Source organism: Lichenostomus cassidix, chromosome Z, assembly GCF_008360975.1.
Source record: "Lichenostomus cassidix isolate B80296 chromosome Z, HeHo_3.0, whole genome shotgun sequence".
Taxonomy (NCBI): Eukaryota; Metazoa; Chordata; class Aves; order Passeriformes; family Meliphagidae; genus Lichenostomus; species Lichenostomus cassidix.
Genome location: NC_139511.1, coordinates 19613918 through 19634376, shown reverse-complemented (window position 1 = coordinate 19634376; position 20459 = coordinate 19613918).

Here is a 20459-nt window from a genome sequence, read left to right as displayed (position 1 = left end):
AACAGCATTGGCCCACTTCACTGTACTTGGGTGTGTAGATACTAATTTAGTTGAACTGATTGACGCTGTGAGCCTTGATCTCCCCCATTTAGTTCACTTAGTGTGTTTTCCTGTTGAGTGTCTTACGATGGGAGTATTGGAGCTGTTCCCTCCAGGAAGATAAACATGGCCAGAATAATCCCAGCACAGGCATCACCAGGGCTCTCCCCTCACTTGGCAGCTGGGATGTCTGCACAGTCCTGTGATCCCCAATTGTGAGAATCATGACTGTTTACATTCTCTGCTCAAACCTTTCCACACCTGTATGCACTCAAATGCATTACAGTCTCACCCTTTCCCAGCAAGGTACCACAGCCCCAGCAAAATTGCTTAGTAATAAAAGGAAAATTAATTTTTTTTCTATTGTACTTATTTACTTAGGTTTCCTTCTTTAGTCTCATTATTATGACCACTGGTAGTAAACAACACAAATTGCACACAGTGATATAATTTTCACTTTTTAAAAATTTTCACTTTTACTTACATTAACTTTGCAGTTTTCGTGCCTGCTAAAGAGCTAACAAAATTATATTCTGAATTTTACAGTCTCTGGTCTGGTGAGTAACCTGTGATGTGCCAATTGTTGTTCTGCTAGATAAATGGTACTGTCAAGAGCCGAATATTTTACAATGTTAGTTTACAGATTTTTCTCTCATTATTATTATGACGTATAATCCAATTTCATGCTGAAACAAGGGGGATTTCATTTGTCTGTTCCACAGTCTGCGAAATGAGCCCCTTTTCCTTACCAAGAAAGATGAACAACCAGAAAAGTGTAGGTTATGTTTCAGGAGATCAAGCTAAAATTCTGAATTAATGTGTTAAGTCTACTGAAATTATGTTCTCTTCCCTTGCATAAAAAGCTAAATCACAATAAATGGACTGCAATACACTAGATTTTCTCTTGGGAAGCTCTACTTCTTAACTGACCCTGAAAATAGAAGCAGTTACTTTCTTTCCTATCTCTATAAAACAGAATGTGTAAAAATACACACAGCTGTGTTATATTCTGAGTCAAGTCTTTGCCAATTTATTTAGATCAGTTTCTGGCTTGAATGAGAGGGCAAGAAGACTAAAGGGCAGAAAGCAGGCTGTTTGACTGTTTAGTAAACCCAATTTATGCCTCATACTGATGACCAACATATAAAATTCTCCAATTGCTGAACTATTTTTGGATAAGCGAACTTCACACCCAAAATACTTTTTCCAGTTCACAGAAAGGGATGGCTATGAGTATTAAATATTTTTGTGCAGCTTTTAAGGTTTCATCAGAGCTTCCTTTCATTCTCTCTGAAGCACAATATTCCAAGCAAACCTCCACAATTAGTGGCTTTGGGCTAATAACTGAGGCTCCCAAGTCACTTTAAACAGGAAAGGGGATCCATTTAATGCTCTCACATGTCTCTAACCACTTCCAAGAACAAAAGAACTGGAAAGTTTTACAGAATACAGACACCAAGGTTAATTTTGTGGCTTTTTTACTCGTACAAATCATATTACACAAATGCTAGTGCCATGAATGGGTGCTCTCAACTCTCTTGCCTATGTTAAGCAACTTCTGAAGTATGGTGAAAAAAATTAAAAGAACACATTCAGTGTTAGTCTGAGGTTTAGATACAACCATTATGATTAAACTGTTTGGCATTCACAGATGTGTGCTGTGGACTTCAAATACGTCTTTTTTTGAAAGGGAAGCACTTTATTTTAGTCAAAAGAGAGCTATTTCTCTTTCAGGGAAAACGGAAGGGAAGGGAAGGGAAGGGAAGGGAAGGGAAGGGAAGGGAAGGGAAGGGAAGAGAAGGGAAGGTTTGGGAAGGTTTGGGAAGGTTTGGGAAGGGAAGGTTTGGGAAGGGAAGGGAAGGGAAGGAAAGGGAAGGGAAGGGAAGGTTTGGGAAGGGAAGCTTTGGGAAAGGAAGGGAAGGGGAAGGAAGGGAAGGGAAGGGAAGGGAAGGGAAGGGAAGGGAAGGGAAGGGAAGGGAAGGGAAGGGAAGGGAAGGGAAGGGAAGGGAAGGGAAGGGAAGGGAAGGGAAGGGAAGGGAAGGCAAGGCAAGGCAAGGCAAGGCAAGGCAAGGGAAGGCAAGGGAAGGCAAGGGCAAGGGGAACGATATTTCCTAAAAGGAATTGCTATAATACTGAAATTAAAAGTGACTGTCATAAATAAAAGCTATGTATAATCTCTACAGTATGCAGTGGTTCTAACTCACACAAATCAGCAGGATAATCTACTTAAAAACATATTTCCATATACCAGGCTGGGAAATAGTTAATACTAATACTACTAATAGTAAAACCACTGCTGAGCCCATGCTTAATCTTCACAGCAAGTATGCATTACAGCATAAGGAAACAAGAAGATTATAGTGTAATGCTTTTGTAGATATGTTGTTTAGATTTTTTTGAGTCACATAATTCACTTTCATTTTTTTAGTGAAAATTAGATACAACTAAAGATTTGAGCCTCTGGGCTTTAATATTTCCTCACCCTGATTTTTATTTTTCCTTCTTTTGGGGACATAGGCCTAAAATTATATGTCTTTCTGTCATACAGGGTCATGAAGAGTCCATTAGACTGTGAAGTTAATATGCTTCAGCTCTTCACAGATGATCAGATAATATAATGGGCAGTGTGAAGATATTCCCTTGCAAGGAGAGCAGACCAAACGTGTGCAGGAGTCTTTATCTGCCATACCCAAGACATGTGTTTGTGTGAGAAAGAGAAAGAAAATAGGCCAAAAGAGCAGGGTTGGGCTCCTCTTTGCCTTCACAACCTAAATCATTACGAGCAAGTAATTCAGTGACTCAGTTTTTGCTCTATATTTGGTAGAACTTGAAGAGTATTACATGTTTAATTTTTTTTTTCTCCCCAGTTTACCTGTTTTAAATGCCAATTTCCTTCGGATAAATGCTTGGGAGATGATTTGTATACAGAGTAAATAATATGGCTAAATATCAAAGCTAGTTTCTCAGCTTACTTTAATTTTACTCCAGGATTTGAATTTATCTTTATATTGCTGATGCAACTATCACAGTTCTCTAGGAAGGGAAAAAAAAGGAGTTAATTGCACTGCTGTGTGTGCATGGCTTTAAAAAACATGTTAAATTAAAAAGAATTTACCTCTTCATGTTGTTCAGATAGACTTTGAAGAGAATGCTACTCTTGACAAGCTCAGAAAACACTCTTAATGGTCTGATTTCTTCGATTTCTGCTGTTTAAAGCCAATGATATCTTCTTATAAATGACTTCATTTACAAAGATAAACAGTTTGATCCATTGTTTTCACAGTGCTTTAGTATATCTAAAGATATTATACAAGTCACTCATATATTTGAGCTCTTCTGTGTAAAGACCAAAATCAGTATTATTATATTTAACTGTCATCACTGAAAGCCTCTGAATTAATATCTTATAACTTGTTCACTTACCTTGCACAGAGTTCAGTGTGAGCAAAGATTAAATTTCTACAGACATCATAATTTTTGTTTACTTGGATACAACTCTCTCATCTAGGTACATTAATGTGAGTTCTGAAAATAAATATGTTTTCCTCAGATTCTGCTTATGAAATTTTACTCACCTTGGTAATGTCTTTTTGGTAGTTAGGAAGCCATATCGTATTCTCAATCAGTATGTCACCTTGTGATAAACCTGATAAGCTGTTTAAGAGGGATTGTTGGTTTTGGGAGTGTTTTCTTGGATGTATTGGCTGAGATCACAGTTATGTTGCAATAGATTTTGTAAATTACTCAATTGAAAAACATTTTAGACCCAACCTCAGTAGACTGCCATGAATAATGTGGCTCAGAGTGCTTGTAGTTCTATAGACAGCTATGGCAGTGCTGAGATTAATGACATTTTTGCTTAGATATCATGATGTCCTACAGTAACATTTACCCCAAGATGACCAGCAAATGAAAGTTTCAGAGGTTGCACTGTCTCCATATAAGAGGGTAGAGATATTTTTCTAGAACTAACCCTGCTATTCAGGATTCTTTGCTTGTTTGTTTGTTTTTCTCATTATGTGTTTTTGTCCTATTCTTTTGTAGGATCTGATCCTCTTTATTTGTTTGAAAGTAATTTTAGTTATTATTTTCCATTTTAATTTTCATATAATTTACTCAGTCATGAGGGAAATAGGCTTTGCTTTTTAATCTATTATTCTGACTGCACAAAATATTTGATCCCCTATAACATTTGTTATGGCTAGAAAACACAATAAATGAGGATAAAGACTAAAGCCAGAATGCTGAGTGTCACAGATTTGATTGAAACAACTTAATCCCCCTGCAGAGCATTAATGAAGATGTTAAAGAAACCTGGATGCAGAAAACTCTTTCAATGAAATCTGTAGATGCTTATGTGCTGAGCAGATTTTTAAGTATAAAGGAGAACAGCAAAAAGAAAACAAAACCAAATAACCACCTACAAAGAAATTGCAGAGAGGAGGAATCAGAGTAGAAGTTCAGAAAAGTTTGAGTATGTAAAAGAGAACACAGCTTTCTGGGCCTTCAGAATCAGTCTCCTGATATTGAGTTGATACAAATAATGTACTTAATAAATGTTATCCATTATCTTGCTATACTAGCACACAGCCTCAGCTGTTCCAGCTTTTTATATATAATTTTGTTTTATGCTGGATTCTTACAGCATGTAGTCAATAAGTGGAAAATAGATTCTCTGAAGGTAGTGTGAAGACAGAAAACTAGACAAAATTTTTAAGAAACATGAAACCAAAGGATCTCAATGTAAGTTAAATGCCAGATTAATATTCACCCATACAATTCTAATAAGTAATTGCCACTGTTTAACCTGCCTTAATGTGAAAACGGGGATGGTTTGGTGAAAAGAAATTTATTGCCAATTTGAAAGAAGTGAAGTTCTCTAGGTATGAGAAAAGTTCATTTAAAAAATATTTACAATACTAACCTCTCAGCATGAGAGCAAGAGAGTGCCAACACACTTAGAACCAGATACCTCAGGAATGATGTGAAATATAGTTCAAGAATGAACTGTCAGAGCTACAAGAGATTTGTACACAAGAACCAACTCTGATAAACAAGATTACTAAAGTAATATTTCAGAGGTAAAGTATGCAAAAATTTAAATGGCAAGTTGAATTTTCACTTAGCTGCTAGATTATATTTTCATACATAACATACACTGCAATGGTCTTTGTAATTGAACTTTTTTTTAATTCTGATTATTTGTGTTTTGCTGGATCTTAAATAAATATACTGAACAAATTAAGTCAATCGGAAATATACTTCAAAATTATTGTTGGGCTTGGTTTGGCTAATGAGCTGCAAGCTTATTTATTCACAAAGCTCAAAGAAACACGTGATCAGCAATTCAGCTCAAAGAATTGGTTTTGGTTTGGCACAATGTGGTTTTCTACATTGGAGAACCTCTCCATTCCCTGTGTGATGAGAACTTATTCTTGTTCCTAGGAAAACTGAATACACAGTTGGCTTCAGGATTTTTAACCCTAAGAAAAGATATCTTATACCTCTGCTTTTTTACCCACAAGCAAAACACACCAGTGCAACTCTGTTAAAAAGTTATGCACATTTAAGCAGCTAAGGCAAAACCAGGTATATTCCCCCAAGTGTGAAAATTGGAGGTATGTCTGCAAGACCAACTTCAGCTTGTGGTCCAAGTATTGTTTTTCCAGGTTGCAAAACCCACGAAATTGGCTATTCCTTCATTTATTCAGTGTTGTTCCTAATAATATTATGTGAGGTTTTCTTTCACATGTGGGATTTTAAACAAATTAAGCCTCCTAGATTTCACAGCTTTGGTTCTCTGTAGTATCACATACTGATTAATAACAGCATGAAAATTTATGTGGGTGTGTGGTTTCCTGTTTTTTATTTACATAGGGTTTTTTCAGTCACTTACAGTGCTGGACTGTGCTTCCCCTCTCACTGAAAAAACGAAGATGGGGCAAACTTCTGAGCAACATCACATTCCCAAAATCCCACCACTTAGGAGACCTGCTGTTGCTGCCTTTTTTTTTTTTTTTTTTAATTCTTCTTGGTATCATAACAGCAAGTTGTATCATACTTTACTCCTTTTTTTTTTTTCCCGAAAGCTTTTCAAAACTTCTAACGCAAGCTGTTCCATCAGTTCAGCAGTTATCTTTAAAAATGAATCAGTCTTTCATTTATTTAATATTAATCTAAACCTGTGTTGTAGCCAGAAATTGTGTAAACTTTCAATGGATTTATTCATAATATATGCTCAGACACATTTTGCCATCACTTCAGACTAAATATTAATGTTTTAAATAATATCAAGATAGAAAATGGCTGAAAACCAAACATAAGGGAAGCACTGACAAGCATTTGCTGGGACAGCAGTATGTTAAATAAATAAAGAACAAAGTGTGTGAGAGAATAATTATGTGCCACCATATCAGCTGGGGAAGAAGGGATAACTAATTCAGTGCTGACATAAGTGGAGGATAAGAACTGATGATATATGCAACAACAAATATGAGAACACAGCTAGTTTTCACCAAAAGAAAGCTGGCAGGTTCCCCAGTGATTTGAGGAGGGTCATGGGAGGAGACTGCCTCTCTTACTCTTGTGATCACAAAATGAACTAAAACAACTAGCACAACAGTGAATATTTCACTTGCTTGCTTGCTTGCCAAGTCAGCTTTCTGTTCTATTGAGCTGAATCAAAGTATTATGTGATCAGGTAAGTACCACAGAGAGGGTAAGGTGAGGTTGGCAGGTAGGAGAGAAGGAAACAGGAATGCATCCCTCAGTGGAGAAGAGCTCAAATTTAGCCAAGTCACCTTATGGAAATACAGGTGTATTGCTACAAAAACTTCTGCACAGAAGAGCCAAACTTCTTCTGACACACCTGGACCAGGGAAGTGCACGATTTGCACATGCATTTGTGGGCTTGAATTGTAAAAGTTGCAGAATTTTACATCCTGCTGGTTTTTTTCTGTTGGTAGTGGTAAAACAGTCTTCTAAATACAACCTGTGACAGAAGAATAGAGACCTAGCTACTGTACAGATTTCTATTAATATTTTTGTCCTTTAAGTGGAACACAGCCATTGGTGGTTTGTTTGTATTTGCTGCCAAAGACTGCCACAAATGAAAGTCACCTGTCAGTTTTAAAGATTCCATAAATACTATCATTTCTTTTATTCATTACCACAGTACTCACCAGGAGCTGGGCAGACTGATTCAGAATATTTTAATAACAGGTTCACACCTGAAACCAGAAACCTGTGTGATAGTTGGATGTATGCACTGATCTCTAAAGAGGCATCTTCTCCTTTCAGTCTTTACAAACCCCGGGGCTCTTCCTGGCCCAGCTTTACTTAAGACATTCTCAGAATAGTCTTAGCTAGTAAGTCACACAGTTTGTGTTTAACACAAAAAAACCTTTAAAATCCCTCAATTCCATCAGTGTCTTTGACTGGAGCACAGATCTGGGTCAGAGATGCAAGAGGGGTTTTGCTGACTGCTGTGAGCAGAGGCCAAGCTGCTAGAGGGACAAAGACAAAACCCTCACAAAACTTGGAAAGGTGGAAAGCATGTAAAGCAAGGAGAAACTGAGAACTGAACAGGAGATTGTTTTCATCTACCCTTCCAGGATTATTTAAAATATTTTTAGAACAAGAATAAACATTTTTTTTCTAATTGTAGACCATTATTTTTCAATGTTATATTGCAGTACTGGTTGTTATGTGACAGTAGTTACTCCATTTGAATGAGACAACACTGCATGTATATCTTAGTTTCCCTTTTGGAAATTTGTAACCATTGAAATAAAATTTAAAAGCACCTTATTCCCAATTTATTAGTTAAAAGTATGAAGCAATCTTTACTGAAATTATAAATATTTTTACAAAAGTTTTTAGAAGGTAGCCATTTTTAAACAATTTTTAAATGTAAAAGCTTGCAAATTCTGAGCTTGAACTTCTTTTTCCTAAGAAAGCTTTCTAAGAAAACAAAGCTTGTCTTTCTTCATTAATTTCTGTCACAATTTGCAAACTTGGTACTTTCTTAAGATCTACACAATTGCAATAATACCTTCAAAAGAGAATCCTACTCAGAACTAAGAAATGCATATCTTTGTAGTAAAAAATTAACATGACAATTTCATATCCAGCTATTGACAACATTTGGCTTTATATTTTGGAATGTTGGCCCTCTTCCTTAGTTCATCCTTTTCCCCCAGGTACCATCATCTGCTTGTAATGGTGTCAGTAAAAAAACCTGCCATGCATTAATGAATATCACTGACTAATAACCAAAAAAACAATTGATTCTGGGTATGTGTCTGCCTAAAATGAAGGATGATCTTTCTGAGACTGTTTGTCCAGACTCCAGAGTACACACCTTTGAAATGACTGATCTGTTTTGCCATTCAGAGAAAAAAAATCCATAAGCCTTCTCCAGGAGTCTCTTCACTGGAATTCACCTGAATTTTAGCTGTTATATGTTGCAGTTCCCAGGAAAGCTCTCTGATTTTTCTAAAAGTTTTCCCTGAAAATGTTGTGGGAATTGAAATGATAGCTGGAATGTTGGGGCAGAGTAACAATATTTTGCAAAATAAAAAGTGTATCAGCCAAAAGGTGCACACTCCTCTGAGAAAATATTTTAAACAAGTGTGCTTTATATGTAAACTATCTTACCTATGCTTGCTGTTTTATCCCTTTTTTTTTATGCTAACATGCATTGATATTTATGCCCTTGACTATTTTGCAAGCCAAGTGAAGGACCATTTGCTGTATGTTCAGTTCTTGATCTTGTAGAACCTCAAACCAGCAAATCCACACTGATCAAAGCAATGCCATGTCAGATCAGATCTAGAGTCAGGAAATGCACATTAACTCAAGAATTACATCTGAACTAATAATCCCCAAGTCTCAACAGTGCTCCAGAACTGTAACATCTCTGCACCATATCTGGACCTAACCTAGATTACACCTGACAGCTCAGTGCTTCTGCTTTATTTTGCCATGTACTTTCCAGGCTAGTGTTAGGATGGATGAAGTCCACACCCCACACATGTCCACACTGACATAATGTGGTCAATTTCTCTAGGTTTCACAAATCTTCCTCTATTTTAGGTGAGAGGACTGTTTCTGTTCAATTAACCTTAATCTCCTCTTTTTCTCCCATCCAATGCCTGTGTGTCTCTTTTAATGACCATCTGTATAGAAAATAACACCCCAAAATAAATATGCACACAGAAGCAGGCTTCATGTTCATGAAACTAAAACTGATACTCTCCTGATTGTCATCACACAAAGTCACCACTGTCATCATAATGCCTTCGAGTTGATGAAATTAATTCACATGTATGGTAAAGAGACAACAACTTTTAAGGACCTAGAAGCATTTTTTTCCTCATTTTTTCCACCTTTCTCACTGAGGGTAGCTGATGCAAATGTCAGTCATGACAGAAATTGTCACAGAGTACCATGTAAGAGAATGTGCCAATCATTTGAAAAGCAGCATCATGCTGGCCTCCTAAGGCAACAGCATTGCTTGTGGGTACTGGTACATACTGATTTGCCAGTTGTGACTGTACAAGACAGCAAATCCTTAGCAAGCTGAAGCTCAGCTGCATTTGGTGAGCTCAAACTTTGTTTAATACCATGGAGAAATGAATTTCTGACTTTATATTGTACACTTGTACTGCTGGAAGTGACACTTTACAATGTATGGTTTTCTTCTGGCACATCTATTTAATGCTGCAAAATTTTATTTTGTTGTAGACCACTGCAAGACACAAAGCATTCACTTCAGATGCCAAGTTAGCTCAATAACATTGATCAAAGGGTTATGAGTTAAACTTTGGCAGCAAATTAACTCAGGCACAGGTTTCCTTTAGAACACTGTTGGCATCGAATTTGATACTAAGCCACATCACTCTGAATTTGATATGAGGGAAACATTTCTGATATCTGACACAATTTCCTAGATCTGCAAAGACTTTGAGGTGGCAAAGGGTTCCTCAATACACTAGTATTGCAAAATTGTGACTACATGCCTTCAAATATTTATTACAACATAAGGATGTGATACCACAGAATTCATTGTCTTCCTTTTTCTGTCCCCAGTTGGAGCTAACTGTAATCCATAAATTCACACTTGTTGCAGCTCGAAGTCATTGGGATATATGACCCTGCTTGTTTGGTCAGAATGGTTTCTAATGCCTCACACACTTCTATCACTAAAGTGAAAAGCTTTTGTAGAATATGGTATATTTTATTTTGCTGCATTGCTGTAGCTCAGTTGTGATCCAGAGAATACAGCCCATTTTCTTAGGCATTATGTACCTATCTATCAGATAAATGTAGACTGCAAGTTCAAATTGTGATCATAATGAATAGTCTTGCTAGAGAAAAATAGATTAAATTGTGCCCTAAGTTACAGAGAAACATATCGGTTTATCTCTGTTGTCCTCAGTTCTACTCCAAGTATAATTTAGGATAATTTGTAGCATGCTCCTTTATGCAATTCAATATCTCTGTCTGGTTCTCAAGTCACTGTTTACAAATGTTCATTACATTAAAATATACTTCAGATAAAGGAAAATTACCATATAAATAACTTCCAGGCCTCATCCACATTCCTGTTACCTACCCATCTAGGCTTTTTTTTATGACTTTTTTATACAAGAAAGCATACAAAACCTAAATATATTTTATTGTTATTTTTATGTGAACTGATTTTATGAAACTTGGGTAAAATAATAGAAATAGGTGATGAAATAGTAAGGACATTCTAACTGAAGTGAATTAATTTCCATCTGAGCACTGCAGTGTTTTGAGATGGAAGTTTAAAAAGTGTACAATAGTATCACATAATTTTTATAATTGTTTTGTTCCCTTATAAGACAAAAGAATTTGGCTTGCATGCCAGTATTTTCTTTTGCTTACTCTTAATGTGGAAACTGTAGTGACATCAGTGAATAAAAAGAGACAAGATAATCAACTAAAAATTTGACATATGTTAATTTGAATTGACAAAAACATACTCGTTTTATTCCAGTTTCATTTCCTTTGGGATACTTCATTTGAACCACAGTCACACTGCAAACTTCATGATTTGGGATGCCAAGAGCCTAGGTTGACTCCTAGGTAGAGAAGCAAGCAAAGCATAATTTCCAAAGGATTCCTGTCTTTTAATCCTTCCCTACCTGGCTATCAAGGTAGCTGGAATGTGTTGCATTTCTGTCTCTGCAGACTTTGGAAACTTCACATCATTGAACCTGAACCCCTTGCCTTTTTTCAGATTTAGCTCGTTGTGGCCAAGGGTTCCAAAAGTGAGACACAGAAGCAGATGACACAATTCCATAGGCCTTGTTTCCTCAAGGAACTAGGCAGGAAACCAAAAGAAGAGCATGAAGTTAAATGAAAATGAAATAGCCTCTGGAATCTTAAAATCCATATGTGTAAGCTGATTCAGTAAAGAGAGACTCTAAATGATAGGTGACGAATATGAATAGTATGTGTGTTTTTCTCTCAAGGTTTCAACAAAAACCTAAAATTTATACTCATCTAAACCAGCACAGATTAGCCTGTCAGGGCCAGACTTGTGTTTTTTCTAAATTACCGCTAGTTGCTTTTTAATCTGTGGTGTTTTAGACAGAGATTTAACAGATGGGTTGGATTTTATCTGAGCTGTCATGGCTGGCTGCTGCACTGGAAACAATCCAAAACCTGAAATAAACACATCTGGATTAAAAAGATCAAACACAAACTAAAATAATCTAAACTAATGCCTGTTCTGCTTGGTTTGCTGAAAAGCATAAAAATTCTGGGAGTGAAGGACCTTTGGTTTCAAAGTCAGGACCAGCTACCAGATTCACTGTGACAGCATCTGGAATGTCAAGCTTTTTCTTCTATGACCTCTCCCTTACTGTGTCACATCCCATTCCCTCCTGGCATCTAGCATATCATCTAGCATAAAAAGAGAATTATTCAGGGCTCTCAGTAGGATGACTGTCCTCATTTAATTGATTTACAGGCAATGTATTTGGTGCTAAATCACAACAGATACAACCATGTTGCTTTTACTTCATCCTGCTAACCATTTCATTCCATGTCTTAAGTTGTAATTAACATAGAATAGTCTCAAAAGCAATATTCTTTACTGAAATACACTTATTCATAAACAAGAAAGAAAAACCCCTCTCTTTCTAGCCCTTAACATTATTTTGAGATCTATGGTATCATTATAAGCTTCACTCTCTATTTTAATAGAAAGAACTGAAACAGCTAACTTTCAATATTTCGGTTCCATTTCCTTGTAAATGAATGAAGTTGTACTTCATCCTGGCCTGGAAGCGCCAAAACATTGGGAAAAACTGAATTTAGGTCCCGTGTTCCAACTCCTTGCCATAAAGAGCAATTGCAGATACTTGAATTTTGGGATAACACTACTCCAGGGGACATAGTGACCACAGAGAATCCAAAGAAGAAAAAACTGTTAGACTGAAAATGTGTTGTGATTAGTGCCCAGTGGCTGAAAAGCTGCAGTCATACTGAATACTGCCAGCTAAGCTCTTGCATGTTGACTAAAAGTAAAAGGCATAACCACTTGCAGAACTAATACTGGGGTACAAAAGTTCCTTGCTCTCAAGAATAGTTGAGCTCTATCTGGGTAAACCTTTAACTATGGCATTAGAAGTCAATGAGAACTCTTTCCAAAGCATGCTCATAATCTCACTAAAATGATGTGTATTGGAATGAAACATTCACCCTTTTCAGCAAGTCTTGTGGCTATTCCACTGTGAATCAGGTGATTCATTTCTTTAAGCATTTCATCAATGACGCCTTCTGAACCTTCTGTATTCTGTGAGAAAAGAACTATTTTAAACATTTTAATTTTGGTAAAACAGACCATTTGATAAAGAACATACCAAAATGGATGTGTTTAACCTAAGACCTTAAGAAAGCAAAAATTTTGCTATAAAAATGGTAGTGATGAACTTCAAAGCATTTTGGTTTTTAATAGTTCACATCCTGAAAGGGAGACTGCTTGATGGACTTTCTATTCACATCTTCAAAATAACTAAGCAATTTTAGCATGAAAATAGAATACTAAGCTTGCTGTGTTGTTTAAGCTCTCTTAAGAGGCAGTTCAGCAGCTGAAACCCAGGAAACATGGCAGCATCTTTTAATGAGATAACATTGCACAGACCACCACAAAATGCTCTACAGATCACAAGTTTGAGATGATATTTGAGGAACAGTAAACTGTCTGAAACAAGACTGAAACACACAACTGCCATGCACTCACCTCACAGCAACTGTCTCTGCCTGCTTTCTTCTTACATTGGTAGAACAAACTATCTTGGCTGCACACTGAGATGACAGATTCTGTTATGGCTCTATTGTACACTTATTGCAAAGTCACCAATACATTATGCTTTCAGTTTTTTTCTCTGTAGAGGGAAACAATCTCTCTGTTAGTGAAATTAAGGGCTCAAAGCCAGTGAAAAGGTAACTGTTGTTATTACACGAAAGGATTTATATAAAAACATAATGAGGGTCTTAGCCAGAAATAAACACTTTTTAATAAAAGGATGATGATGTCCTAAGTTTGTGAGTAGTGCATTTAAAAAACAGCTTGCAACTTCATGTAATATAAGTTCAGTATTAATGTCAATGTCAGACTGTTTAAAAACACCCCTTAAAAAAAAAGGGGAAAAAAAAGAAAAATGCATGTAAGGCATGCATTTGACTGAGAGAAGAGGTCCATGAGCCTTTCAGAGCTCTCTGTAAATAGCTATTTGTGACATACAGGTAGCCAGTACAGAACCTTTTCTGAATAAGTCTTGTCTTACCTACTTTATTCAGTATATGAGTTAGATGTTTTAGTATCCACTGTCATCAAAATATCACTGACATTCATGCCAGTGAAGAAATTTTGATTAAAGGCTCTTTCTTTCTGTAGCCTAAAGAAAAACACCTGAGATTTATGTTGTTGAGAATTGTTGAAGCCCTTTGCAACAATTTGGCAAAATAGAATATGCATGCCTTCAACCACCAAAATTGTGCATTACTGGGGACTCTAGTGGACTCCTGCTTTGAGATCTTCTCATGACTGTGGAAATGTCACTGATCGAAAAAATTAAAAGTTCTTTTCTCTCATATTCAATCTATACATGATTTTTTAGCTGTTCCTTACTGCCAGAATATATCAGCTTAAAAAAAGGTAAAACTGGAGTGATTTTGAAAATCTTCCAGGAACAAAAATGGAGTCACAAGACAGCCAACATTCATTCAAGGACAGACAGACAGGAACACATTTCTACACGGGCTCATTAAACTCTCATGCTGACTCATATGCCCACATGTGCAGAAGGTGTACTACACGCTGTAACTTTGCACTATGTAGCTGCTATCTTGATGAATCTGAGCAAAATGCATTCTTGATTAAAATTCAGTAATAACCCAGGACTCAAATTGTATTACTTTGGAAACACTTTATGCTCAACAGGGCCCAGAAGAATAAGAGGCTCTTTTTTACAAAGAAGTGATTAAATAGAATCAAAAGGAATGGAGGAAAATAGTTATTTTCTTGGTGGGTAATTTGTAAATATGTAACGCGTCTGAATTCTCACAAGAATACAGACTCTCTCTACAAGAGTGTATTTGATAGCAACAGTTATGTACTTTACATTTGTAAAAACACACACCAGAAAAGAGTCTTGGTATTTTAGTCCTATTCCAATATTACTTAATAAAATTAGTCTTGATAAAATTAGTCCCTAAATATTTTCATATGCCAAGAATTTATTTTGATGGTACACACACAAGATCTAGAACCATAAGAATTTGTTCTTACTTACATGAAGAATCTGATGCTCAAGAGTACAGCCTTCCATCGATTTTAAACTATTACCTGTAAACCCAAATGCATATCCTTTCTTGGACGTGGTACATATAGAGTCATGAACTTCCTAGTGCTATACTGCTGAAAGGCTTTTGTGTGCTTTTGGAACAGCTGAAGTTAAATTACTTTTACATATGTGATAAAACATTGAGCACTTTTTAAAGAAGAAAGTAAACTAAGATTAAATGGTATAAATACAACTGAGTTAAAGAGAGAAGATTTTTCTTTGACCCAGTATTTACTTATTCTCCTTTTATATCTAGGTACCCAAGATGCATAGTTTATCTTATTTAAGCTTCTATAATTGAGACAGATGGAGTCAGTACTTCCTGAATGCCATCTCCTATGCTGCAGGATGGTTTAAAATGCTGGTTTCTTTTTTTTTTTTTTTGTTTGGGTTTTGTTTTGGTTTCAGATTTGTTTCTTTGGGGTGGTTGGGGGTTTTGTTTTGTTTGTTTGGAGGACTCTTTTTTTTTGTTTTCTTGGGGTTTTTTTGCAGGCTGAGAAAACAGTAGTGATCAGTCTCACTGTCTTGCAAAAATAGTGATGCTGACTGATAATCCACTCTCATCTTGCATGTAAAAATATAGCTTTAGAGTTATATTAGAAGGGTAGAAAGTCGCAAGAATAATAAAATCTAGTATCTAGATGTTACTGTAGGAAAGCTGGATATGTGAAAGCAAATAGTAATTATTTATTTCCAAACAATAATAGCATAGCCATATTCAAAAATGAAATGTAATACATTTTGCTTTCCATACGTATGTAGCCCTACTGTGTTGAAATGAGCAGTCTAGTTTCTGTTTGGTACATGCAGTGTGAAACTGGTCCAGTATTGAAACAAATTGAGCAAAAACTCAACATAGGAAAAGAACTCAAACCTGTAAATAAACAGTGGGGTCTCAAAGAGCTTTTCAATTAGAAATAGATGTGATGGTGCTATCAGTTTTGGGGTTTTTTTCTGCTGGAACTGAGATTCAAGAAAAGTTCTGTTTGTTCAAACAGGCTTGCCTTCCCCATCTGCTTCTTAATTAGCATCCTAATTGAAATTTATTAATTTAATTACTTTTCCCACTTGTCCTTATATCAGTGCTGGCAAAGACAATCTTCATATTCTGTTTCTGGGTGCTCTTACTGCTCTTCCATGTAGTTTCTTTCATAGACACTCCTGTGTGCATTGAGTCAAAGCCTTTATATCCAGACTATTTGAAGCCACGAACTTTTTGATTTTTGGCTTCCTTTTATTCTGCATTCATCCATTAGAATATATATTATTTCTCAGACTCGACCAGAGAGGTTTCTCTATGTCTGTGGAAGACCCTAGTTACTATATATGTCATTTTCAATAATGTCTTCTTATTTATCTTTCTGAAATACTGTTAAATAATTTCCCTTTGCCTAGAGCGTAGTTTCTCCCAAATGATTTATGGGTTTCTCTGAGGTTCATAGATTCCAGTATGTAAGACGTAAGAAAATATGCTCTGGACAAAGTGGATGTGGACCTAGAGGCAGAGTAATGCTTTTTAGATGGAATATGATGCTTGTTTGTGTATTTGAACTTTTATTAGCCTCTGAAAAATTGCTAAAGGTCCTATTAAAGGTACGTCCTTTCTGTATGCAGAATACCTAGCTGTCAGAAATTTACAATTTCGGGATTGGTTTTTTTTGCCTGCAATTGCATGAAACTAGAATCTTCAGCAATACATTCAGTCTTCCATTGCAGTAATTATATTACAGTTACCTATAATTGTCTACCTATAATTGTCAAAGGCAAATCCTCTCCTCTCCTCTCCTCTCCTCTCCTCTCCTCTCCTCTCCTCTCCTCTCCTCTCCTCTCCTCTCCTCTCCCTCTCCTCTCCTCTCCTCTCCTCTCCTCTCCTCTCCTCTCCTCTCCTCTCCTCTCCTCTCCTCTCCCTCTCCTCCTCTCCTCTCCTCCTCCTCTCCTCTCCCTCTCTCTCCCCTCCCTCCCCTCCCCTCCCTCCCTCCCTCCCCTCCCCTCCCTCCCCTCCCCTCCCCTCCCCTCCCTCCCCTCCCTCCCTCCTCTCCCCTCCCTCCCTCCCCCTCCCCTCCTCCCCTCCCCCTCCCCTCCCTCCCCCTCCCTCCCCTCCCCCCTCCTCTCCTCTCTTCTCTTCTCTCTTCCTTGTCCCCTTTTCCTTTTCTCCCTTTACTTTTCTTTCTTTCAAGCAAGTAAGTTGTCAGACCCTCTTCTTGTTTTAAGGGATGACATTGTACTTACACAAGATGAACATATTGCCATTTATAGAGAAATTAAATTTCCGTGTATTAAAAAAAAATGAATTTTCATATTTATTTCATTTGCCATTTACAGCATTTCAGCAATGCTTTAGCAGGGCTAAAAAATGTCTCTTTCTGAGTGGTTTGCTTATGTTATTAGCTCACTAATCACATTTATCCAAGAAATACCCTAATCAAAGAAATAACTATTATAGATTCCAAAGATTAAATAGCCATTGATTCAGGGCTTCACAGTTATACTGAAACTCTCAGTTCTTACTTTCAGTAAACATAGTCTGCCTTCAGATGATCATATTTTATATAAGCACTCTCTGAGAAGTATTTATTTCTGGAAATGCAGTCTCATGAATACTCAGAAAAACCCTCAGCATCATTTCTAGATTGGATATTGGAAATAGACAAAAAATTGTCCTATGTATTCTAAATTAAAGTCATCCTACTTTTTGTCTTCTGTAATATTATTGATTCATCAATGTTGCCTCAGGAATACTCTTTACCACAGTATGTATCATGTCTAATGCTTGACTCCAATACTTGTTGTCATTCCATTCTTCAGCAAGATATTAAATAAAATGAATTGCCCTTGGCACAATGACAACGAAGATAAATGTCAAAACTGCTTCATCCATAACTAAATGAAAAGTATCTAAGCATACAAGCTCAGCGTGTGCAATCTTTGTGGCACTAAATAATGTATTACCTAAAAATTTCAAACATCAAAATTGTAACTTTGTGCATCTTCTCTCTGACATAAACTATCTTCCTATAAATATAAATTGATAGTTAAAAATATAGTGTAAAAAAAACTTTGGTATAAGTGTTTTATGCCACTTTGGTATAAGCAAACAAAGCTTATTTTAGTTTGAAAAAGGAAAATTATACTAAAAAAATAAATAAATGCAAAAAGTAGCCAAGGTTTGATTAATACCAAAACAAAGATAACAGACAAGAACTTTAAGTGGATAAAGCTGCAACAGAAAACAGCAAAACACATTAGCTGTTGCAAGTGTTCATGGCACCCCAAAACTTTAGATTTCAGCAAAAATAAAACACTTTCCAAATATTTGGACCATCACATTAGAAGATATTTCAGACACCAGAATAAATAGTAGTATACAAAAAAAATCATTATGTTTAAATCCCTAAAAGGTAAAATTTCAAACCTGATAATAACAAAAAAACCCCACAAGATATCCCCCTGGTAGACTTATTGTTCCTATGAAGACGAAGAAGTACATGAAAACGCAGCAGGAGAACAGCAGGTGATGACTATAATCTTTATCCTTCTATATCTGTGTAGTAAGTACACTTTTATCAGAGACACGAGTCCAGAGGGTAGAAAAACAGAATGTATTACCTCTGCAGCTCAGGCATTTGAAAATCTGTATGTTCTTCATATTTTTGCCTGCAGCCCTAATCCTTCTGTCCTTAGAGACATCATTAAATTGCATTTCCTGTTTCAATCAAAACTAAAATATCATCCCTCAAGGATTATACTGATGCCCATTACATATTAATGGGGGTCTGAAAAAATTTTGAAGACATCATTTACCTTAGAAATGTTCACATTTAAGTTACATATTCTGAGTAAATACATCTGCCCCTCTCTCTGCTTTGTCAATATGATCCCCACCCCCACCCCCAAATATACTGGTTGCTAGGGTAGGTTTCAAAAAGAAGATCTATTAAATATTAATGCAGGCAAGTGGAGATGATAACCTAGCAATACTTGCTTGAATCTAAAAAATATGAAAAGTTAGGGGGTTGTTATCTTATATTTATCTAGGTAAAGTAAACCTTTCTTGTAGCAGTGTGGTTTCTGATTATGGCAAAGGTGACAAGGCCAAAAAAGTTGTTTTTTCCTGTATGTGTTACCAAACTCCTGGTAAAAATCAGTGTGTATGTTACCTTTTTACTCCATGAAGGTAGCCCTAAATTGCTACATTTTTTCAAACGTGACCATGAATCATTGGTCAAAATTTATCTCAGTGATCTGGAATAAAGAAGGATTCATCTTAAGTAGCTTTAGTTAATTTAAAGTTAAGTGTCTAATCTTAATCAGCTTCCCATCTGCTCATGCTTCATGCTAGTGGAAGGATTTATATCCAGAAGATAACTCTATTTATATCATAATAGACCACAAACAATGAGAAAGAAATATCATTTCTTCTCAGCTTTCATCCCACATACACTTTACTGATTTCCTCACAGGAAAAACCAATCCTAGTCCTTTTTTAAATTCAGGAACTGTCCTACAAATAGCCAGACATTAATGAGTCAATCTGCTACTGATTAGGAAAAAACAATAGCGTTAAGGAGAGATCTTATTTAAACTTACGTAAATCCTTTAGCATTATACTGTCAACAGAAAGCAGAAATAATGTGAGAATAAATCATCTTTATACCTGTGACAAGGACATACATATTTTCACCCTGCTAAATATCCAGATTAAGTGGAAGTCAAGTCCCAAGCAATTTAACTTTTTTTCTGCCCTTTATATTGATTTTGTCTGCACAGATAATAATCTACTTTCATATGCTTATGAGTTAACCACAAATTAATTAAAAACAAATTCAAATAACATATTAAAAGAATTTTTATGCTTGCCTGCATAACAGACTATTTTGGTCTCAAGGCTTCATTTAGCATGACAGGCAATATTCAACTTTTGCAAATCAAAACTTTTTGAGCCTTTCTGCAGTGACTTGATCAAAACTTTTATACACTTAAAAACTGACAGCCAAGTATTTCCTGCTGAGTCATCCAGCTGTTTCAGGTAGCCTCTTTGACATTATTCATATGTATCATAATGAGCGGGACACAGCTTTCTGAAAACCTGGCTAGTAAATCACAAGTGTAGCTTTCCCATTTACTCTTGGCATCTCATTCACCTTCTTTTGCTATATTCCTTGCTCCCAGTTGATTACTAAGCTAGGAATATTCAAATTCCCAGCTTCGTATCCTGTTTGACAACTTCTCTCCCTTTTATAAAAAGGTTACCTGGATCATGCTCCTGCCTCTGTGCTTGAAAACCAAGCATAAATCTTTCCTGTCATGTTACTCTATGCATCAAGACCTCTAAAGATGAAGACTGTGTGACACATGGCATTTACTTCTTGTCCTCTTCCACAGTGCTGCTGCTTCCACTAGACTGAACAGATTGTCGTCACAAGCCTGCTCAGAAAAGGCAGTCAGTACTGAACAAGCAGAGATGTGTTTTATGTGAAGGAAACTCCTGACTGAGGAGAGATCTGGTGTGAAACCAAGGAGGTGTTTGTGGACCAG